Source organism: Triticum dicoccoides, chromosome 4B, assembly GCF_002162155.2.
Source record: "Triticum dicoccoides isolate Atlit2015 ecotype Zavitan chromosome 4B, WEW_v2.0, whole genome shotgun sequence".
Classification (NCBI taxonomy): Eukaryota; Viridiplantae; Streptophyta; class Magnoliopsida; order Poales; family Poaceae; genus Triticum; species Triticum dicoccoides.
The window spans coordinates 427,815,191-427,823,293 of NC_041387.1; positions in this window are offsets into that span (position 1 = coordinate 427,815,191).

Consider the following 8,103-nt stretch of genomic DNA (forward strand, 5'->3'; position numbering starts at 1 on the left):
CCGTTAGTATAAGAAAATAAATCACCACTTTTGGTGTGACGCCCGGATAATCAAGCTACAGTAACCCTCTACTAACGATGCCATGTCACCTCCATTTCGGTTACTAACCTCGCGTTAGTTCGAAATCGATTCAAATCCAAATTCAAAATCAAACAAATAATAAAAGTTTTCCAATCTTAAAACTAAAATGTTTGGAGGGAGCCAAATAATGCATAAGTAATATTGGTGAAGAAACCAACCTCTTTGAAAGTGTTTGATTCCTAAAGTAAATAAAATAGTGGCAAAACAATTAATCGAATGCTTTTTACAATTAATAAATTATTAAACTATTCTATCTAGTTGCCCAAACTTAGGTGGCCGTAGTATAATTATTTAGACCAAATTAGGGACTACTTTTATAAGTCATAAATCTAAAATAAAAGTGAAACTAAAGGTAACAGAAAAATAAATAAAAGGATAAAAACAGAAGACAAAACAATTACAAAAAGAAAAAAAAACAGGACCGCCCCCCCCGCTGGGCCAAGTGGCCCAGCTGGCCTCCACCGCTCAAACGGGCCGGCCCACCCCAGCCCAGCCGCTCCCTATAACCCCGTGAGCCACCCCGAAACCCTAGCCCGATCCCACTCTCCACTCCTCCCCACGATCCCCTTCTCTCACTCATCTGGATCGGGATCGAGGCGACCTTGCCCTCGCCCCCATCGCCCCTGGCGCACGATCCCCTCTCCTCCCTCAGCCCCCCTCGATCCGGATCGGGCTCCGACCCTGGTGCCCCGCTGCTCGCCTCGCCGTCGATGTTCCCCGACACCGCTCGCCGTCTGCGGCGTCGCCCATGCCCGATGCAAGCCGCAGCCGGCGCCGCCCCGCTCGGACTTCTCCGCGCCCCTCCTCTTCATCGCCGACTCGGCCCCGACCTCACCACCTCGACGCCGTCGACTGCCGGATCCCGCTTCCTCGCCGTACCTCCTCCTCTACGTCGCTGTCGTCCCCATCCTCCTCCACAACGGCTCCCTCGAGCCTCGCCGCCCCCTGGTCTCTACTCGAATGTGAGGGCCGCCTTCCCTCTCTTCCCTCTCTGTCCTGCGCCGCCTCCCGTTTGTCCCCGCGTGCTAGCACGAGACGCTCCGCCCCTGACCCCCTTTCGTGGCCGCGCTGTACGCGCGCCGCCCTGCGCCCCCGTCCACGGCCACGAACGGCCAACCATCCCCCGCTGCGCCCGGCGCTCGCGCCCATCAGGCACCTACGTCCTTGTCCGCCTCACGCCTCCAATGGCCGCTCGTTGGCTCCCTGAACCGCCGCCCCTTTCCATCCCGCGGCGGTCCTGTTGCTGTGCCGCATCGGCGCGCAGCCCCGGCCCCCTGCGCGGCAGCTGCCGCTCGTCGTGGTGGCCGCCAGCACCCATCGCCATTTCCCCACCGTCGACCTGGGTGGGTGCCCAGCACCCGCTCCAGGTGCCCGTCGGCCCGACCCGCTGTGGCCTCTGTGCCATTGACCCGAGGGGCCCAGCCCACATAACCTTTTAACAGAAAAAGAAAGGAAAATAATAAATAAATAATAATAATAAAAATATTAATTGATTAATTAAAGAATTAATTAACTTAATTAATCCTGATTAAATTAATCTAATCACTAGTTAACTTAATTAAACTCTGATTAGCCTGTTCAGTCGATGACATGCGGCCCCCACACGTCAGTTTGACCAAGTCAACGCCCTGTTGACTGCTGACGTCATGCTGACGTCATGATGGCATCATCATACACTATTCTGGATAATGTTGATTTAGAGTAATTAAATAAATTCTAAAAATGATTAAATCTTTTAAAATTAATATAAAATAAACCGTAGCTCGGATGGAAAAACTTTGTACATGAAAGTTGCTCAGAACGACGAGATGAATCCGGCTACACCCTCCGTTCATCCGCCACACACTCCTAGCATAGCGAACATGGAACTTTTCCCCTCCGATTCGTCTGTCCGAAAATGCTAAACCTGGGGAAACATTCCCGGATGTTATCCCCCTTCGCCGGTAACGTGTAGCACCGCGTTAGAACACGTCTAGCTCTGTTTGTTGTCCTGTTATGCTCTTGCTTGCTATGTAGTTACTGTTTCTTCCCCCCTCTTCTCTCCGGTAGACTCTGAGACTGCCGCTGATGCCGCTATGATCAACTACGTCACCGACGACCCCTCCTTGCCCGAGCAACCAGGCAAGCCCCCCCCCCCTTGATCACCAGATATCGCCTATTCTCCTCTATACTGCTTGCATTAGAGTAGTGTAGCATGTTACTGCTTTTCGTTATTCCTATTCTGATGCATAGCCTGTCCTTGCTACTACTGTTGTTACCATTACCTGCTATCCTACTGCTTAGTATAGGATGCTAGTGTTCCATCAGTGGCCCTACACTCTTGTCCGTCTGCCATGCTATACTACTGGGCCGTGATCACTTCGGGAGGTGATCACGGGCATATACGATATACTTTACACAGTTACATTACCTGTGATACTGTTCGGAGATGGGGGCTGAAGGGGCAGGTGGCTCCATCCCGGTAGAGGTGGGCCTGGGTTCCCGACGGCCCCCGACTGTTACTTTCTGGCGGAGCGGCAGGGCAGGTTGAGACCACCTAGGAGACAGGTGGGTCTGGCCCTGGTCGGTGTTCGCGGATATTTAACACGCTTAACGAGATCTTGGTATTTGATCTGAGTTGGCTACGAGCCTATACGCACTAACCATCTACGCGGGAGTAGTTATGGGTATCCCGACGTCATGGTATCAGCCGAAGCACTTCAGACGTCAGCGCCGGAGCGGCGCGTGCCGGATTGGACTGGAACGCCTGCTAGGCTAGGTCTGCTTCCGGGCGCCCTCGCAACATACAGGTGTGCTATGGGCGATGGGCCCAGACCCCTGTGCGCTTAGGTTTAGACCGGCGTGCTGGCCTCTCTGTTGTGCCTAGGTGGGGCTGCGACGTGTTGATCTTCCGCGGCCGGGCATGACCCAGGAAAGTGTGTCCGGCCAAATGGGATCAAGCGTGTTGGGTAAGTTGGTGCACCCCTGCAGGGACGTTAATCTATTCGAATAGCCGTGATCTTCGGTAACAGGACGACTTGGAGTTGTACCTTGACCTTATGACAACTAGAACCGGATACTTAATAAAACACACCCTTCCAAGTTCCACAGACAACCCGGTGATCGCTTTTCCACAGGGCGATGAGGGGAGGATTGCCGGGTAGGATTATGCTATGCGATGCTCTTGGAGATGCTACTTGGAGGACTTCAATCTACTCTCTTCTACATGCTGCAAGACGGAGGCTGCCAGAAGCGTAGTCTTCGATAGGACTAGCTATCCCCCTCTTGTTCTGGCATTCTGCAGTTCAGTCCACTGATATGGCCTCCTTACACATATACCCATGCATATGTAGTGTAGTTCCTTGCTTGCGAGTACTTCGGATGAGTACTCACGGTTGCTTTCTCCCCCCTTTTCCCCCTTTCCTTTCTTTCTGGTTGTCGCAACCAGATGCTGGAGTCCAGGAGCCAGACGCCACCATCGACGATGACCCCTACTACACCGGAGGTGCCTACTACTACGTGCAGCCCGCTGACGACGACCAGGAGTAGTTAGGAGGATCCCAGGTAGGAGGCCTGCGCCTCTTTCGATCTGTATCCCAGTTTGTGCTAGCCTTCTTAAGGCAAACTTGTTTAACTTATGTCTGTACTCAGATATTGTTGCTTCCGCTGACTCGTCTATGATCGAGCACTTGTATTCGAGCCCTCGAGGCCCCTGGCTTGTATTATGATGCTTGTATGACTTATTTTATTTGTAGAGTTGTGTTGTGATATCTTCCCGTGAGTCCCTGATCTTGATCGTACACATTTGCGTGCATGATTAGTGTACGATTGAATCGGGGGTGTCACAAGTTGGTATCAGAGCCGACTGCCTGTAGGAATCCCCCTTCCAACTCCTTGGCCGAAGTCGAGTCTAGACATTGCAAAACTTTTACTAACATGGCTGTGTGTCTTATGGGCACACGTCGCCATTGGGTGGTAGTAGGATCTTTTACTCCTGGACCTTTACTCTAGGACTCTGATCTCTCCTCTATTCGGGTTAAATGAAGTTTACTAAATCTAACAATAGGATCTCGTTATCACTTTCACCCGGAGAGCCCCTTGTTACTGATGATCGTCCGCTGCACCAGAAGACCCTAAAGATACTCTCCGCTGTTAACCCGAGAACTTATGTTCATCGCATTTGCAATTCCCCTTCCACCGTCAACCCTTATGGATAACTACTTGCAGTTGTTATTCTTACATTCATCCCCAGTTGGTCTTGTTATTACCAGATACCTCGAAACACTCGTCGTTGTTTTGATAATCCTTTGAGCTTATCGCCTTGCTGTTCTTTGTCACCTGAATACCCCTATGGATAATTATCGCACTTATCGAGTATCCGCTCATCCCCCAGTTGTTCATGTGTTTCACAATGGTCTTCGAAATACTATTCGATCCTCCAAAAATCCTTAGTAGCTTATTGCTCTGTCATACTTGTCTACTTGCATGATGGATGCTTTCCATATGTCTGGCAATATTCGTTAGTGTCCTTAGGCATCGTCATTTTGATCCTTTTGATTCAACATGAGTGCGAATGCACGCAATCATCAGTTGATCCTTTTAAATTATCTTTCCGGCTCAGACGTCATTTTAAACATGAGCTGGTTCTCAACCAATCCAAATGCCGTCGATAGTACCCCTAAGGCTATTCAACTTTTCCACCCCTAATCAGAACATTGCTTCTGTTCCCTTAATTTGGAAATCATAATTCCTTTGCATTTGAGCTCTGGATTAGTCAGTTGTTTCTATAATCCAATGCCCTTGCATTGTTACTTCCTCTGATTGTGTGCTGATGCTCACATCAGCTCTGTTATGGACCGACAGATCCTTTAATGGATTGTATCCGACATTGTCCTTCATATTCAATAACCTTGTGAGCCTTCCCTTGGATATATAATGCCTTTGGTAAGTTGTATCATCTGCTTTTGAACAATGCTCTACTTTCGAGCTTGTATTATTTACTCCGAAGTTTGTGGTATATGTTCCTAAGATGCCCTGATGGGTTGAACCTATGCCTTCCCTAATCTGTGTGAACCCGAAAGATTTCACGGGTCAAACTTATCTGGTATTGCACCAGGTAAAACTTTCAACAACTAATGTCATTTTTGAAATACGAGAGGTGAATGAAGGTTATGCATTAAAGAAGTGGGAGTCGACCTTGAACTTTGTGTTCATGCCCATGGACATGATGTAGATCCTATCATGGAAGCTTCTTGTAACTATTTCCTTGATATAATATCATTTGGTATCGGTGAATTGATCCTTTGCAATCGTGGTTCCGACCATGTCCTCCTTTAAATACCATTTCATGTGCAAGTTTAAGCACTTGTCTTCTATAGAGCAATACCCCAGTCCAACCTCTACTTGGATCTGTCGTTGAGTATTACCCCCTGGTATCTCGAGATTATCATGGAACTGCATGACTTCTTATGAGTTATTCATCAAGTGCTACCTTCCCACTGATTCCAATTTTTCACGGGCTCTGAGTTATTAAACACTCAAAGACACCGATGACTGAACCGAGTCCGCACTACGGTTCAACATCTCTTCAGTAAGCTTCTATAAGTACGAGTTTGTACCCGATCACGCCATTCCTAGCCTGTTTGGCTATATCATTGTCGTGATGATTCTAACTGTGCTACCTGGTCCTTCTTCTCGGAGCACAAATTTCGACGGTGAACTAATCTTACAATCGATCTTCCTCGTCATACCGTTCGCCTTGAACAACAATCATGATTTCAAGTTTGTTTCCTACCCATGGTTCCAATAACCTTCCGCTACCTCATTCCTTTGACTTAATGTCGTCGCTGATTGATTACGTCTTCATGGAATCTCTCGACAAATGTGTCGTGATCATCATGACCATTCTGAGCTCTTCTAGGATATCATATGAACTCATGATGACAAATACCTTCCCTTCCCCTCGTTGATTTGTGTTATCCTTACCAACATTATTGCCTTCCCTCCGAGGCAAACTTGTTTGTGTTTTGTGTTATACCTTGAGTTCCTTGCTATCCAGCATTTGTTCTTCTTTATCTTTGAGTATTGCCATCTTTTATGACAAGAATGTAGCGAGAATTTCACCATCCCTAAGAATTCTTGATACAAGTGATACTTATTAACATCACCATTCTTTTCTTGGTCCCCGTGTTATTCTAACCGGAAAACCGACAATCGAACTATGATGTGCAAATTCAAAACTTCTAGCAACCCTATTGATTTGAAGTGAATGGCTGATAGTTTCATTCTAAGTCTTTTGGTTACCAAATCACCATTATAACATTGGTCTTTTATTTGACCCGGTAAGATGATGTCATGCCTAGCACACCTGGCCATAGGACCTATTCTTCCATGAGGAAATCGTAAGAATTATTCTATAAGTTGTTCCTGATGGGTCAATTGTGTATCCTAAATCTGACCCTTACATGATGGCCATGTCAATGCTATCTCGAAGCATGTATGTGGTACTCCAATTTTCAACAAGAACATTTGAAGCCCAATGCTAAATGTTTCCTGCTCAATTATCCAAACACCGTTGTATGGGTAATGTCAGGAAAATTTCTATCCCCTACCTAAAGAGTTCTGTACATTATATCCTGACATGGATATCATGCTCTGCTTGTCCTTGGGAAGGATATACCCTTGAAATATGTGTTTAAACACATTTTCCTTTCCATTGTTCTGTTTAATTTGATAATCATATTTTCCTTTCCATTGGTTGGTTTAACATTTCTTGTGATCTATATAATCTAAGCAGTAATATTCTCCTACTTATGTAACACCCCGGTGTACAATTCTGTCAGCAAGACCCTGTTGCATTTGTTGATAGCATTCTGCTAACCACCGATGGACGAGAGCTTTGCCTATTGGTCCGCCTCATTCAACGAGCAGGAAAATGGTTCTCTTCGTCCCTCGCCCTTGGTACCGATGTTGTTGCCGACATAACTGACATGGTACCCTCTGACATGCCTTGCTTTCGTGACCGTGCAAGATGGCAGCCCCCTTTCTACTTTAAACCACATGGTGGGCCCATAACCCACAATTCCACAGGATCGAAACCTGACTCTCCTATATACCCCCTTTTTCTTAAGGTTGTTCCTCGCACGTGGCCTCGTATGTAATTCACGAGCCACCTTCAAGTCTGATATGAGGCACAATACCTATTCTCGTTGCCCTGACACCCTTTCACCTTCTGATTAGGCATCAAACGATTGCCTATCCGTTTAAAACTTCTCATGGTACCTTCTTACTTTGCTCTCGATATCTTTTTAAGTTTCAAATTGAGAGACACTTATGCTTCTTCCCTGAGTTAACCGTCTGATGCTCGATCTTGTTAGAATCCATCCATATAGAGTTTTCCCTGCTTAACCTTTCGTAAGTACGCTGAAGATCCTGAAGGAAGGACGGCAACTTCATCATAATGACCTGAAGCAGAGGAATGAAGACATCAGCGCTATGGATCGACCACCTCGAGAAGAGCAACCAGACCTTTCCCCCTTATGCCACCTCTTAAATCTCGGGACGAGATTTCTTGTAGTGGAGGAGAATTGTGACGCCCGGATAATCAAGCTACAGTAACCCTCTACTAACGATGCCACGTCACCTCCATTTCGGTTACTAACCTCGCGTTAGTTCGAAATCGATTCAAATCCAAATTCAAAATCAAACAAATAATAAAAGTTTTCCAATCTTAAAACTAAAATGTTTGGAGAGAGCCAAATAATGCATAAGTAATATTGGTGAAGAAACCAACCTCTTTGAAAGTGTTTGATTCCTAAAGTAAATAAAATAGTGGCAAAACAATTAATCAAATGCTTTTTACAATTAATAAATTATTAAACTATTCTATCTAGTTGCCCAAACTTAGGTGGCCGTAGTATAATTATTTAGACCAAATTAGGGACTACTTTTATAAGTCATAAATCTAAAATAAAAGTGAAACTATAGGTAACAGAAAAATAAATAAAAGGATAAAACCAGAAGACAAAACAATTACAAAAAGAA